Genomic DNA, 16816 nt, shown 5'->3' with positions numbered 1-16816 from the left:
GCCAAGCAATTAAAACATGACACTGTCCCGTCCCTCTCCTCCCACCTTCTTCCTCTCCCCACAGCCCCATGAGTGGAAGGCATAGTTGGCACCATTTACAAATTGGTTCAGAAACCTGGGAAAGGATCTGGTGTTGGAGTTTGTGGGCTGCCCGAAGCTGTTGGAAGGATTTCTGGGGACCCTGCAGTCTGCATGCTGTTTTCTTGGGAATATCTGGATCTCTAAATTGAAGTGTAATTCTTATTAATGTCCATCTCCCACTATAGACTGTATGCTCATTATGGTCAGGGAACATGTCTGCTAATTCTGTTGCATTCTCTCAAGTGCATGGTACAATGCTCTGCACATAGTAAACGATAAATATGATTGATAGACATGAGACAGGGTGCTCATAAGAACAGTGTTACAATTGGGAGATTAGTTTTTCTTGCCTGATACTCTATGTCTAAATTACCCAGAGTGGTGTACTCAAACACTTATAGATTATCACCCCATTAATATTAACCTTCATATTCAGTCAGTCATGAAGTTTTGCCAGTTTTATCTCCACATTTCCCATATTTGTACCTCCTCCTATTTGTCATCCCATCATGATTGCTTAATTTGCCTCCTCGCTGACCTCCTTGCCTTCACCCTTTCCCCAGTCCATATTTCATCCTGCTACCCAGATCATTTTCCTAAAATATTGTCCTGCACGTCTCCCTATTCCTCAAGGGCCTCCAGTGGTTGTCCATCCATCTCCCCGTCAAGCAGAAACGTCTCATCCTCAGATTCAAGGAATTCAGTCAGCTCTCTCTCACTTCTTCTGGCTCCTCTCCCACTGCAACCCAGCCCTCACATCTCTCTCTCTCTCTCTCTCTCTCTCTCTCTCTCTCAGCCAGGTACTGTTCTGAGCACTGGGGTAGATAGAAGATAATCAGGTTAGGCGCTGTCCCTGTCCCATATAGGGCTCATGGTCTTAGCCCCCATTTCACAGTTAAGGTAACAAGCATAGAGAAGTTAAGGCACCTTGCCCAAGGCCACACACCGGCCAAGGGGCAGAGCTGGAATTAGCCTCTGACTGTAAGGCCCAGGCTCTTTCCACTAGGCCACGCTGCATCTCATCTAATACCAGCCTACTGGTCCCTCATTTCCATCTCACCCACTGTTGACCCCTTGCTCACATCCTCCCTCCTGCTTTGAACTCCCTCCCCCTACGTAGCCAACAGGCTAACACTCTCCCCATCTTTGAAGCCCTTCTGATATATCTCCTGCAGGAAGCCTTCGTAGACAAAACTTCCATCTCCCCCACCCATGCACTTAGTTTTCTCACCCATGAACTCAGTCCCATCCCCACACTTAGATATTCTCCCCCTCAATCCCTACAGCACTTATTTACATCTTTTTACTCGGTTGCTTCCCATACCAGTAATTTATTTGAATGTCCTAAGAGCAGGAATTGAGCTTCCAACTTTACGGTGCTCTCCCAGACGTGAGAAACAGTGTAGCTTACCAGAAAGAACATGGGGCTGGAAGTGAAGGAACCTGGGTTTTAGTCCCGGTTCAGCCACTCGTCTGCTGCAAGTTACTTCTCAGTTTCTCATGTGCCTTCTCATGTGCCTCAGCTTCTTCATCGTTTGCCTTTCTTGCCAAATCTGAGGGCCTGTACTCTATCCTAATCTTCCTAGACCTTTCAGCTGCCTTTGACTCTGTAGATCACCCCCTTCTCCTTGAAAATCTGTCCTCGTTTGGATCCACTGACACTGTCCTTTCTTGGTTCTCCTCCTGTTCATTCAGTCAGTCATATTTATTGAGCCTTTACTACTTGCCAAGCACTGTACTGAGCACTTGGAAAGCACAGTTCAGCAATAAAGAGAGGCAATCCCTGCTCACACCTATCTTTCTGACCATTCTTTCTCAATCTCTTTTGTTAGCTCCTCCTCTGCACCCCACCTTCTGACAGTAAGAGGGTCCCTCAAGGCAAAGTTGTAGGTCCCCTTCTGTTCTCACTCTGCACCTGCTTCCTTGGAGAACTCATTCACTCCCATGTCTTCAATTACCATCTCTATTCAGATAATTCCCAAATCTACATCTCCAGCCCTGATCCCTCTCCTTCCCTGCATTCTCACATACCTTCAAGACATATCTACTTGGGTGTCCCGCCCACACCTCAAGTTAAACATATCCAAAACTAAACTCCTTGTCTTCCCACCCAAACCCTGCCCTCCCCCTGTCTTTCCCATCACTGTAGACAACACCACTATCCTCTCTACCTCACAAGCCTGTAACCTGGGCGTTGTCCTCGACTCATCTCTCTCATTCCACTCAAATATTCAATCTTTCACCAACTCAGGTCAGTTCTGCTCTCTCAACATTGCTAAAATCCGGACTTTACATCCAATGGCTACTAAGCTGATCCAAGCACTTATAATAATGAGATATTTAAGTGTTTACTATGTGCCAAGCAGTGTTCTACGTATCCTATCCTGCCTTGACTTCTGCATCTGCCTCCTCGCTGAGCTGCCGGCCTCCTTTCTCTCCCAACTCCAATCCGTACTTCACTCGGTTGCACTGATCATTTATCAACAAAAATGTTCAGTTCATATCTCCCCATTCCTCAGGAACCTCCAGTAGCTGCCAATCCACCTCTACACCAAACAGAAAGTCCATACCATAGGCTTTTAAGTGCTCAATCAGCTCACCTCACCCTACCTCACTGATCTCCTACAGCCCAGGCTGCACACTCCAGCCTTCCAGCAACAGCTCACTCACTGTGCCCCAATCTTCTCTATCTCTCTGCCGACCCCTTTCCCACATCCTTCCCCTATCCTGGAACTCCCGCCCTCTCCATATACGCCAGACCACCACTATCTCCACCCTCAAAGCATTACTAAGGTCACATCTCCTTCAGGAGGCCTTTCCAAATTAAACCCCTTTTTTCCCCTGCTCGCTTTCCCTTCTGTGTTGTCTATGCACTTAAATCTGTGACATCTGGACACTTGGTATTTGCCCCACCTCCAACTGCACAGCTCTTATGTACATATGTTTAAATTAAATATTATAAATTACTTATTCTAATTATATTAGTGTCTGTCTCCCCCTCTAAATTGGGAGATGGTTCTGGGCAGGGAATGTGTCTGCTAATTCTGTTGTATTGTACTCTCCTAAGCGCTTAGTACAATGATCCACATATAGGAAGTGCTCAATAAATATGAACTGTAAAATAGGGATTACTACCTACTCATTCCTCCTGAGATTGTGTGCCTCATGTGGGACAGAGATTCTGTATCTATCCCAACACTTAGTACAGTACATGGCATGTAGTAAGCATAGAACAAATACCAATAATTATATTAACAAATACCATAGTATGTGGTACTTAGTACAGTCCTCTGCAAAGAGTAAGTGCTCAATAAATTCAGTTGGTTCATTTATTTATACTAGCCAGAGAAGTTATATGATAAAGTGGCCAGAATTCAAACAGATGTGTGTCCCTCTCCGGTGATCCACCTAGCAGTCAGTTAACCTCTGCCATGTTTAAAGCTTTTTCCCCTTTGCCCCCATTATTACTTTTAAAATGATTTCTCCAAGTCTCCTGAATGGTCCACTGCCAGAGGGGCTAGGCTAGTGCTATAAAGGTGGCCAGTGTTATAGAATTGAAACCGATGAGTTGTAAAGATGAAGTGGGACATAAATTTAGAAGTGTTATACATGCCTAAACGTAAGTGTGCCTTTTGCCAAATCTGAACCATCTTTAATCAAGAACTGCCTAAATCGCAAACACCTGTGTTCACAAATTTTCATTCAGAAGATATCTATTGAAGGTTGCAGTTTCTTTTTCAATGGCCTTCAGAAGCCTAACAAATAAGGACTTCAAGTGCCTGCTAGCTCTTCATCAGCATTTATTGAGCACTTATGGTGTTTAAGACGCTGCACCCTCAGTTCTGCCATAAGGTGGGTTTTCACTTTGCATTTGGGTAGTTTTCCTCCTAGAGTCTGTTTGGATTCATTGCACCCCAATCAATCAATCCAATCAATCAATCAATCATATTTATTGAGCACTTACTGTGTGCAGAGCACTGTACTAAGCACTTGGGAAGTACAAGTTGGCAACATATAGAGACGGTCCCTACCCAGCAGTGGGCTCACAGAAGTGGTTTGTGTGCCGGGTATCACACATATAACGCAAGACTCTAGACTGTAAGCTCACTGTGGGCAGAGAATGTGTCTGTTATATTGCTGGGTTGTACTCTCGCAAGTGCTTAGTGTAGTGCCCTGCACACAGTAAGCACTCAGTAAATATGATTGATTAATTTAGGCTTTGCAACAATGTAAACTTTTGCATTGTAGAAGACCTAGGTGTTATAGGTGCTTGAGAAATTCCAGTAGGTACCTATTTAATCTCTTGGTTTTAAATGACAAATGGAATAATGGGGAGAAAAATCGGAAATAAATTTTTGGAAAATTAATTTTTTTCCAGTTGATGGTCTAATGTAATTTTAATGCCTTTTAAAATGCATTAAGTGTTAAGGTTTTTTAAGCAGTTTGTTTTAATTGAACTCTTATTAATTATAAGCATTTCACTTAAAACTGAGCCAGTTTAAGAATTATTTAGGTGAGCCAACATAAATTAAGGAAAACCTGAGATTCACAGTCATCAGGATCCTCTGGATCCTCTGACACTAGACTATTGGCATGCTCAGAACTGTATATCATTTGCAAATACATTTTATTCAGTTATGCATGTAAGAGCATATGCATCATAAGAAATATGTACATACACTCAGTTCTTCCATAATTTGCATTCCCACTATGTATTTTGGATAGAATTCTATTAGGGATTAGTAGCACGTAGCAGTGCTTTGCACATAGGAAGTGCTAAATAAATAGCACCGATTGATGAGAAAGTGTTCATCTGACAAGTTGTGTGTGTGAGTATCTGGATGGACTGCGGTTTTAGAAGAGGTGGCTGGGCACATGTTATGTAATTTACTGCAAGCTTTCCTAATGCAGGATTCATTGAGAATGTAGCCCCTGTGCCTTAGGAGAACTGAGGGTACGCACCTTCTCCTGTAGGACATTTTACAAAGCGAGGCTGTGATTCCTGCCCTTTAGATGATATCGATTCAAAGGGATCATACTTAGGTGCAAACAAACAAACTTCGTCATCAGTAGTATTTACTGAGTGCTTACTATGTGCAGGGCACTGTACTAAAGGCTTAGGAGAGTATGAAACAGCAAAGTTAGCAGACATGTTCTCTGCCCACAAGTAGCTTACAGGCTACAGACAAAAATACACATGCACACGTACAAGTAGCTGAACAAATAACAGTAAAATAAGATGGTTTGGGATTTCTTAAACCTATACTGTACTATTCAGGGCATGTGCTTTTAGTTGTTTTTCCTTTTTAGCATTTTTTCCCCCCACAAATTATTGTGGAAATGAGATGTTTGCTTACCCTAAAGAGTATCCAAGAAATAAATTTCCAAATAACAGTATCAAAGAAAACCAAAAGCAAATGTTGTGGGAAGATCAAGTTTTTATTTTGTTCTCCTCTTTTTAATGTAAGCACCTTCTGATCTCTTAGCTTTATGAGTTCCAGTAAACATTCATTCATTCAGTAGTATTTATTGAGCGCTTACTGTGTGCAGAGCACTGTACTAAGCGCTTGGGAAGTACAAGTTGGCAACATATAGAGACGGTCCCTACCTTACAGCGGGCTCACAGTCTAGAAACATGACGTGATGCTGATGAACCTTCACTCTACCGCTTAAATGTCAACCCTACCTGTAAATTGAGACACCAAATTAGAAACAACATCTCTGCACTTGGGGTGAAATCATTAAACTTTGTTTTTGGTGAGGATGTTTCAATTTTTGCCATCATCACTGACACTATCAACAGTATTTATTGGCTACCTACTGATTTAGATGCTTGGAGAACATTCAGGAAAAGTAAAGGCCTGATGACTGCTCCTGACCCCTTGTTCATGTTTGACCCAGGCTGGAACTCCTTCCCCCTCCCCCATATCCACTAAACCTTAACCATCCCCACTTTCGAAACTCTCCTAAAACCCCATCTCCTCCACCAAGTCTCCCCACAATTTTATCAACCATTCAATCCCATCCTGCTCTTATGCATCTATTCCTGTATTCATCATGTGTTTATTTGCATATTTGATATTTCTGTTATTCCCCAGTATGAATGTATGCTCCCTGTGTACTTCTGTTGGACTGTCTCTGCACATATTCATCTTCCCTTCTCGAATGTAAGCTCTATGGGCAGGGAACATGACTACCAACTCTGTTGTACTCTCCCAAGTGCTTAGTACAGTGCTGTGCACACAGTAAGCACTCATTTAGTACAATAGATTGATTCATCACTATCCTCAGGAAACTTATAGTGGGGAAGAAAAGCTGGCATTACTCTTATATACTTGTGTGAGAATACATACAAGATATCATGTGGGCTAAAAAAAATCAACAAATATTTGAAGTGTTGAAGGAGTTAACCTGATTGGGAAGATAAATTAAAGATTTCCTCATGGAGGAGGCTATTTTAAGAAGAGAGCTTCATGTGGGACAGGGACTGTTTCCAACTTGGTTATCTTGCATCTGTCTTCCCTAGCATTTAGTGCAGTGCTTACCAAACTCTAAGCGCTTACCAAATATCAGAATTATTAAGAAGGACTTTGAAGGGAAGGAGAGACATGGTTTGTTAACGTAGAGGCAGGGGATTGGGGTGACACACCTGATCAGTGATGATGATAATAATAATAACAGCAATAGTAATGGTATTTAAGAATTACTATGTGCCAGACACCACACTAAGTACTGGGGTGGATACAAGCAAATCAGGTTGGATACAGTCCCTGTCCCATGTGGGGCTCACAGTCTCAATCCCCATTTTACAGATGAGGTAACTGAGGCACAGAGTAGTGAAGTGACCTGCCCAAGGTCACACAGCAGACACGTGGTGGAGTCGGGATTAGAACCCATGACCCCTGACCCCCAGGCCATTCATTGATTGATATATTGTACTCTTCCAAGTGTGTTCTATTCATTACATCATGCTGCTCCCTGGAATTCAAGAGTGAAGGATGGTGAGGAGGATTGTTTAGTAGGAGCACAAATCAGGAGCTGGGTGGAGTTGGATAAAAGTGAATAAGTAAGAGAAAGCCAGCTATTGGGAGTGCCTATGAAGTAGTTGACTTTTTTATGGTATTTAAGTGGTATTTGTGGTATTTTATGGTATTTAAGTATGCCAGGCACTGTACTAAGCACTGGGTTAGATACAAGCCAATCAGCTTGGACACAGTCCGTGTGCCATATGGGGATCACAGTGTTAATCCCCATTTTACAGATGTTCACTGCTTGAATGCCTCTAAAGTGATTATTGCTTAGTAAAAAACAGAATAATTATTCAAGTTAACGTGATGTGGCTACTTAAGATCACCAGCCAAAATTGTGTGATTATGGCTGGGTCAATCCAGAGGAAAGATGCCAAGGCACAAGAGCTGCTCATCAGAACCAACACAGTAACCTGCATCTTTGCAGTGTTAATGGTTTCCTGTTCATCCACTGGCACATTGCTACCCTAACACAGTGTTCGTAGTCTCATGTTATGGGCATGTATTTATACGCATGAGTTTTCAAGACAGAGCCCAAGTTAGAAGGCAGGGGGTCCTTCCCTGAATAGTTCCCAGTCATCATAAACTTCAGGGAGCAGTTTAAAGTGATCCAACCATGGTGATTTAAGGCCCATTTTCTTCCCTCCTACATAGCTTGACATGCCAGGAAATTGTGTCATTGTTGGCAATAATGAAATAGACATTGTGTGAAGGTGGCCCTCGCTTGGGAATGCCCTGCTTTTTGGCAGTGCTGGCCTGATAATGGTAGTTACCTTGCTTTTTATAATACTGATTTTTTTTTGAACTCGGTTAGATCCTTATAGCTTCACAGAATTCTTATAGTTCTAGAATGTTGGTTCTTAACTGATTAGGTCTGATCTGAGGGTACAAGTCCCTAAGCCCACCACCTCTTCTCCATCACATGCCATGATAGGAGCTGAAGATGCAAGGTGATGTGCTTTAGATGAGTTCCAAATGTTTTTGTGCCATGGTACTGAAATGTTCTTACTTCACACTGCATGGTGCATGCATGTATTCATTCATTCAATCATTCATTCAATCGTATTTATTGAGCACTTACTGTCTGCAGAGCACTGTACTACGCACTTGGAAGAGTACAATATATCAATCAACAGACACATTCCCCGCCCACAACAAGCTTACCGTCTAGAGGCCCCGAGTGCCTGCAGTGGGGTTTGGGATGAGGCATACTGTACCACAGAACACAAGATGTCTTCCCTCCCCAGATTCCTGTCACAACTCAGCCCTCAGGGTCTGGGCTGTGACTGCAAGCTTGGCACCCCACCCCCCCCCCCCCCGAAATAAAGTCAAACTTGGTGGCAGTCAGAGTTTATTGGGCATCTTTGGGTGGCCACCAAGTAGCAGAACACTTCAGGTTGGAACCATTGTTCTCGAGGAGTGGCTTTTGCACTTTGCCTATGAGACATTTATCTACAAAACCTGTCTGAATCGTTTATAAGCATAAAAAATGTCCATCCAACATTCTCCAAGTATTATTGGACCAAAACAAATATCCTGTAGGCCTTTAGAAATCATCCTTTAACCTGAAATATATGATCATATGGCCCTGTATGTTCAGGGTCTCCCAGTAGAGGGATTTTTTTTGTGGTATTTGTTAATCTCTTACTATGTGCCAGGCACTGTACTAAGTGCTGGGATAGATCCAAGCTAATCAGGTTGGACACAGTCCCCATTTTACAGATGAGGGAAATGAGGCACAGCGAAGTTGAGTGACTTGCCCAAGGTCACACAGCAGGCAAGTGGCAGAGCTGGGATTAGACCCCAGGTCCTTCAGACTCCCAGGCCTGTACTCTTTCCATCAGGCCACAATGCTGGTTAATTTTTTGAGGACATCTTGTTCCTTTGCCAACCACCTCAGTCCCTACTACTGTGCTTTGCACGGTGATTGCTCAGGAAATGCCTTTTACTGGCTGCTAACCATTTTCAATGAAGGAACTTCTGCTTTGCTCTGCTTGTAGGAATAATGCATTTTGTGAAAAGAACCAGCTAATAAAACCCAAATGAAAGCCCTTGGCAAAATATTTCTAAAAATGAGTGTGGTTTAACAGCTTAATCTCACAGAATTTTGCCAGTATTGCAGAGGCCCAAGTTACCCTTGTTCAATTGCTGCTGTTATAAAAGCTCCTTTGAGTGTGACATCTTACTCTGCTTTCCTCTTTATCTGGCTGGCCCTTTATTTTTTTTTCCCTTCCTTTCATTTGTTCCTTGTATAAATAATTATGATTCAAGAGAGGGTGCTTCCCCCCGCAACGTTTTAACTGGCTCACTTCTAGACTGTGAACCCGTTGTTGGGTAGGGACCGTCTCTATATGTTGCCAACTTGTACTTCCCAAGCGCTTAGTACAGTGCTCTGCTCACAGTAAGCGCTCAATAAATACGATTGAATGAATTAATGAACTGGAGGGTGCCACATTTTCTCTTTTAGATAGTCTGCTAAGAAGGATGTGTAAATCTAGTGTTGGGACCTAGTAATACAGAGTTCCCTTATAGAGCCATTGCCTCTAAGAGTAGAACACTTTTCACTACTCCCGGATCTTGAGTTTGGAGGCCTGCAGAAGCTTGGACCAGTTTGTTCGCTTAGTACAGTGCTCTGCGATCAGTACATACCATTGACCAATTTGACTGGATTCCAGCCATCTTTGGGGTGTATTAGACTTGTGTATTGTACTGCATGTGTGCATCTCTTCCCCCTTCCCCCTACCCAGAGAAGCACTTGGGCCCTGACACACCTGGTTTCTAGACTGTGAGCCCACTGTTGGGTAGGGACCGTCTCTATATGTTGCCAACTTGTACTTCCCAAGCGCTTAGTACAGTGCTCTGCACACAGTAAGCGCTCAATAAATACGATTGAATGAATGGCAAGGACTCAGGATCAGGTCTTCAGGCAAGTCCCAGGCCCGGGGCTTGGCTCAGCAGGGACCTGCCCTAGAGGAATCTGTCAGGCTCCAGGAACTTGGCCTCTCAAGTGATGTATCTCAGCTCAAATTGAGTTTGCAGCATACACTTGGTTCTTCCATAGTGGATGCTTAAACTATTCAATTTTGAGGGACCATGGAAATGAGAGAGAGTTATGCTGACAGTACGTGCCTATCTGGATAGAATATGGTACAATGGCAGAAGAATTATGTGCACAGTGGTGAACCGTGCGGGCAGACTAATGTATTTCTACGGGAGTTTCTCCAGAAGCCTCACCACCCTTTTGGAGGGGAACCAAGTGAATGCTAAGATTCTGGTCTCACATCCTTTTCTCTTAGCCTTGTGTCTCTGTTGCAGAATTTTCAGGGGAAGTAGAAGAGAGGAAATTACATTCAGTTCTAAATTTTAGTACATAATGGATTCATTCATTCATTCAATCAATCGTATTTATTGAGCTCTTACTGTGTGCAGAGCACTGTACTAAGTGCTTGGGAAGTACAAGTTGGCAAAATATGGAGACGGTCCCTACACAACAGCAGGTTCACAGTCTAGAAGGGGGAGACAGACAACAGAACAAAACATATTAACAAAATAAATAGAATAAATATGTACAAGTAAAATAAATAGAATAATAAATATGTACAAACATATATACATATATATAGGTGCTGTGGGGAGGGGAAGGAGGTAAGGTGGGGAATGGGGAGGGGGAGGAGGGGGAGAGGAAGGAGGGGGCTCAGTCTGGGAAGGCCTCCTGGAGGAGGTTAGCTCTCAGTAGGGTTTTTATATCTTATTTTATATCTTATATCTATTCTATAGCTTATAGTTATGATTCTTGGTATTGGTATAGCAGAGGTATTGACACCTGTTTACTTGGGTACCTTGGTATACACTGTCAGGGAGTGTGTAAATCTGAATTTAGTACTCTGCCCATAGTAAGTGCCCAATAAATATCAGTAATTGATTCCTTGACATTAGGTATCTTTAAACTATGTAAGTCACTACTGAAAAAGAGAAAATGGAGGGGGTGGTTTTAGCAAAAAGCATTAGGTGAATGTTGGATCATCCTTTTTTTTCTTTTCCAAATCTGTCAAAATTTAGGAGAGTTCTGTAAGCTGAGTTCCCAGCTTCTGCTATGGCTTAGGATGGGGAGGGAGGGAAATATACTGCTTTCTCCTGGACTCCCTGGCAGGGAAGTTTGCGTGAGGTACAAGTCCTTGAAGTCAATCTGAATGTAAATTCCAAGCCAAAAGACATCGGTCCACATTGATTCATATACTCTTCATGGCAATCTGTAGTTTCACTTCGTTCTTCTAGAGCAGGGCTTCCTGGTGGAAGACACAAGGAGAGGCCAGACGAATGCAAAGTTTTCAGAGTCAGCTGGAGTCACCAGTGCCACCACTTGCAGTTCTGGGTCTCGGCACGCCCAGTTCAAGAGGCCAAGACACTGTCCCAGGGCTCCCAGCACATCCCCACCGCCCACGGAGGCCAGGACTGGCAGTGGTTACGGCTGCCCCGGGCAGTGGCTCCAAACCCAACAAGACACTTGGGATCCCTAAGAACTTAAATGTCATTCCAGGTCAGATTCAGGGCTTACCCAGCTCAATCGTATTCCTCTGACTGTAGAGGCACGATGTTTGAAGAAACCGTATGGCGAACTGAACTCCTATATTGGATCTGAAAGTTAGGATCGGGCCCTCTAATGTCCTTAGCTTTCTATTTGGTAATCCATTACACCCCCCCTTGCCTAGGAGTGGGCTGCTCCATCTTATCTAGGGATTAAGTTACCAACTGGGAAGTGTGTATTGGTAACCTCCAAGTCCTCTTTTGATGCATATGGCAAGGGCTGCGTGCCAGTCCATTCTGGCTTGGGGAAATAATAATAATAATAATAATAATAATAATAATAATAATAATAATAATAATAATAATAATAGCATTTATTAAGCGCTTACTATGTGCAAAGCACTGTTCTAAGCGCTGGGGAGGTTACAAGGTGATCAGGTTGTCCCTCGTGGGGCTCACAGATTTAATCCCCATTTTCCAGATGAGGTAACTGAGGGACAGAGAAGTTAAGTGACTTGCCCAGAGTCACACAGCTGACAATTGGCGGAGCCAGGATTTGAACCCATGACCTCTGACTCCAAAGCCCGTGCTCTTTCCTACTGAGCCACGCTGCTTCTCTAGATAAATTAATTTTCTTTTAATTGTAATTAGTAATATTATTAATTTGAGGGAAAGAAGCATAAACTAGCTGGTCCCCACTCTCAACAGACTACCACTGACCTTGTATTCAAAGTCTTACTAAATCACATCCCTTCCAGAAGCCTTCCTTGACTGTTGTCTCATCTCTGTTCTTCCATAGTCTGTGTACTTGGGTTTATACCCCTGAGCACTTTGACACTCATGCCACCTCCACTTCCAGAGCACCTAATCATCATCATCATCATCGTCATCATCAATCGTATTTATTGAGCGCTTACCTGTCTTCCTGACTAGAAGTGTGGCCACCTGGAAAGAGTACAGTCCTAGGATTCAGAGGACTTGGGTCCTATTCCCCGCTCTGCCACTTGCCTACTGGGCAAGTCACACAACTTCTCTGTGCCTCAGTTTAATCAGCTGTGACATGGAGATTGTAGACCTTTTCTCCTTCCTCCTTAGACCTTGAGCCCTGCAGGGATTGTGTCCAACCTGATCATCTTGTATCTATCCCACTGCTTAATACAGTGCTTGGCGTAGAGCAAGCACTTAGTAAATGTCGTAAATGCTTACCATTGATTAACTGGGCACTTTACCTGAGCCAGGGCTCCTCTATTAGGTGGTGATCTCTTTGGCAGGGATCGTGTCTACCAACTAAATTGTACTCTTCCAAGCATTTAATGTAGTGTTCTGTACAAAGTAAGCACTCAGTACAATCCATCATTCCACCAATGGATAGGAAGGCTAGTCTGTTTTAGATTGGTTTGAGGGTAGGCATGCAAAAAGAGTAATATTTTATATTTAGCAACTTCTGTGAAAAATGAATTTGCCTACTGTAGTCTTGTCTTATGCTGTCAAGTTGTCCCTGACCCATAGCGACTCCATGGACACACCTCTCCCAGAACGCCCCACCTCCATCTGCAATAGTTCTGGTAGTATAGGCAGAGAGTTTTATTGGTAAAAATATGGAAGTGGTTTACCGTTGCTTTCTTCCACGCAGTAAACTCGAGTCTCTGCCCTCGACTCTCTCCCATGCCGCTGCTGCCCAGCACGGTGAGTTTTGACTTGTAGCAGATTGCCTTCCACTAGCTAGCCACTGCCCAAGCTAGGAATGGAATGGGTAGGCCTCTGCTTGACTGTCCCTCCCATAGTCAAGACTGGTAGAGTACTCAGCTCTCCAGGCGTGATCCTGAGAGGGGCCACAGTAGTAACTACCTCTGCATACTGGAGGTTTTAAATTTGAGATGCACCCAGTTCTCATACAATGTGGAGGTTGCAATTTTGCATTAAAGGAAAGCTCGCTTTTAGAACTCATGCCATGCATATGCACACAGCCATTTCTTCTACTACTACTTTGGGCTGTGTTCAGACAAAACCAAGCTCCCTAATTCTACATAGTGGCAGAACTGAATGTAATCTTCACAGCAAATATAGATTTTCTTTGAACTGGGCCTTTTGAGAAATAGCCATCGGACTTTTGTACCATGAAGGCCATCAGTAATTTTCAGAATTGGAACTAGCTTTCTGCATACTCTATACAGACTATTCTTACTGCATTAGCATTGTTTTTAAGCTTGTTGTATTGTGGTGGTTTGATAATGTAGATTTAAGCATTGCCATAAAATTGAATTTAAAGGTAGATTGACTGTCAGGGAGTGTGTAAATCTGAGTTTAGTAAGAAAATGTCTTTGAGTAGGGTGATCTGCAGGCTGTAGACTTGGTGGCTGTACTGGGATCTTAGAATCCCATCTCTTCCATGCCTTGTCCTTTTTGAAATTCTCTTGGAAGTTGGAGTTTTGTTGATGGGAAACATTGTCTTTCAGTTTGTCCAGGCAGCACTGTGGGTTCTGGACTCCTCACAATACATTTGTTTCTGGAGAGGTGTACCAACACTGTTTGCTGCTGTATCCTTAGGCTTGCTCATCCCCCTCTTGGTCCACTCCCTTCCTGCTCTCTCCATTCCCTGCATTCATTCATTCATTCACTCATTCAATCGTATTTATTGAGCACTTACTGTGTGCAGAGCACTGTACTAAGCACTTGGGAAGTGCAACTTGGGAACATATAGAGACGGTCTCTACCCAACAGTGGGCTCACAGTCTAGAAGGGGGAGACAGACAACAAAACAAGACATGTAGACAGGTGTCAAAATTGTCAGAAGAAATAGAATTATAGCTATATGCACATCATTAACAAAATAAATAGAATAGTAAATATATAAGTAAAATAGAGTAATAAATCTGTACAAATATATACAAGTGCTGTGGGGAGGAGAAGGAGGTAGGGCAGAGGCAGGGATGGGGAGGAGGAGAGGAAAAAGGGGGCTCAGTGTGGGAAGGCCTCCTGGAGGAGGTGAGCTCTCAGTAGGGTTTTGAAGGGAGGAAGAGAGCTAGCTTGGCGGATGTGTGGAGGGAGAGCATTCCAGGCCAGGGGAAGGATGTGGGCCAGGGTCAAAGTTTTTATGCCTCTCATCGCTGATCTCCTTCATCTCCCATACCAACAATCTGTTCATCTCTGGACCTGCTAAAGGAGAAGGTTCAGGCCTAGTAGCATCGAAGTAAAGATCTCCCAAGGAGAGTGTTCCAGGATATGGTCAACAAAAGGAGGAATGGCATTGTTAGCATACTGTCTTCTAGACTGTGAGCCCACTGCTGGGAAGGGACCGTCTCTATATGTTGCCAACTTGTACTTCCCAAGCGCTTAGTACAGTGCTCTGTACACAGTAAGCGCTCAATAAATACGATTGAATGAATGAATGAATGCATGACCAGAAGAGGAATTTCCTTTGGGAATAGGGAAGAGGTACCTGCATGCTATCATCAAAGGGCGAGGGAATCAGTACTGTCTACATCAGCGGATGAGAAATTTTCATGCATGATTCTTTGATGGACCAGGAACTAAGGGGAGTCTGGAAAGCATTTGGGAGAAGGCAGTCATACTAATAATAATTAATAAATATGGCATTTGTTAAATGCTTACTATATGCCCAACATTAAACTAAGCACCGGGGTGGGTACAAGCAAATCGGGTTGGACACAGCTCCTGTCCCATGTGGGGCTCATGGTGTCAATCCCCATTTTACAGATGAGGTAACTGAGGCCCAGAGAAATTAAGTGATTTGCCCAAAGTCACACAGCAGACAAGTGGTAGAGCTGGGATTAGAACCCATGGTCCCCTGTGCTATTTCCACCACGCCATGCTGCTTCTCTACTGGATTATTCTGGGATGGGGCATCCTGGCTGGGGGCGGTTGTGGGGGGGGAGGCGGAGGATCACTTTAGTAAAGAGGAGCAGTCGTAAGCCATGATCTTGAAGGGGGTGTGGCCCTGGCATGTGGCCCCTTGGCTAACATTTACCCAGTGAGAGGCAGTCCTGTTACCAAACCGGGACAGTGGTAACAGCATGCATGACACCACCGCCACAAACAACATAAGCTGGGGGTGCCATAGTTGCAGCCAAGATGGAAAGAGAGGGAATAGGAAGAAAGGTTACAGTACAACCTACAGATTGAATAAGAAAAAGGTTGGAGTAAGAGCAGGGATGGAGCAAAAAGGCAGGGGGGAAGGGCATTGGAAAAAGAACCACCTATAATAGTAATAATAATGATAGCATTTGTTAAGCGCTTACAATGTGCCACGCACTGTTCAAAGCGCTGGGGTAGATACAGTGTAATCACGTTGTCCCACGTGACTTAATCTCCGTTTTACAGATGAGAGAACTGAGGCACAGAGAATGAAGTGACTTAAGTAACGTCACACAGCTGATAAGTGATGGAGCGGCGATTAGAACCCATGACCTCTGATACCCAACCCCGGGCTCTTTCCACTAAGCCACGGTGCTAGTGGTATATATTAAGTGATTATTTTGTGCAGAGCACTGTACTAAACTTTTGGGAAAGTAGACCTGATTCCTGCCCTTAAGGAGCTTAGTCTCGTGAACATTGTCTAACTTGCACTTCGATCTCAAAAAGCTATCACAGCCCCAAAACAACTTCAGTGAACTGATTCTGATATATTAGAGATTACAGCTGGTGTCCCTTTACTTGCTCCTCCCAAGCTATCTTAATGTACATCACTTTCTTGTCTTCAGCTCACTGCTCACGTGCTTCACCATAGTCCCCCACCCCCACAACTTCCCTTTACTGTCTGATTTCCCCCCCACACACATGCCGGCACTTCCCTCATCTAAACACTTGGTGCTCACCCCTTATCTGTAATTTCTTTTAGTGTCAGTTTTCTCTGCTAGATTGTACACGTCTTGAGGACAAGGCTTATTAATATTTCTGTTTTACTCACCCAACTGCTTAATATGGTGCTTTGCCCAGAATAAGCACTCAATAAATACTATTGTTTGATGATATCGCACAGCCACCCATGGTCCAAATCTGGGCTGTGTAAGAGCTCTGAGGCCCTGAGCAGCTCCTCTCCTCCCTGCTCCTGGGAGCATTGCCTTCGCAGCTTTGAAGCCCTACTCGGCCAGCCAGTCAATCAATCAGTGGTATTTACTGAGTGCTTACTGTGTGCAGAGCACTGTACTAAGTGCTTGGGAGGT

General features: G+C 43.8%; 1 protein-coding gene and 1 non-coding gene across 2 annotated transcripts in view; one reads left to right on the top strand and one right to left on the bottom strand.

Annotated features, from left to right (window-relative positions):
* Positions 1–16816, top strand: part of SPPL3 (signal peptide peptidase like 3) — a 165961-nt gene that overhangs the window by 25417 nt on the left and 123728 nt on the right. The window lies entirely within an intron of this gene.
* On the bottom strand, positions 13330–13465 carry LOC119942992. The gene has a single exon (XR_005455481.1). It is a non-coding gene; the product is annotated as a small nucleolar RNA SNORA7 (small nucleolar RNA).

This window comes from Tachyglossus aculeatus, chromosome 21, assembly GCF_015852505.1.
Source record: "Tachyglossus aculeatus isolate mTacAcu1 chromosome 21, mTacAcu1.pri, whole genome shotgun sequence".
In the NCBI taxonomy this organism is placed as follows: Eukaryota; Metazoa; Chordata; class Mammalia; order Monotremata; family Tachyglossidae; genus Tachyglossus; species Tachyglossus aculeatus.
The sequence above is the reverse complement of the archived record's forward strand: the minus strand, read 5'-3'. Positions and strand labels throughout refer to the sequence as shown.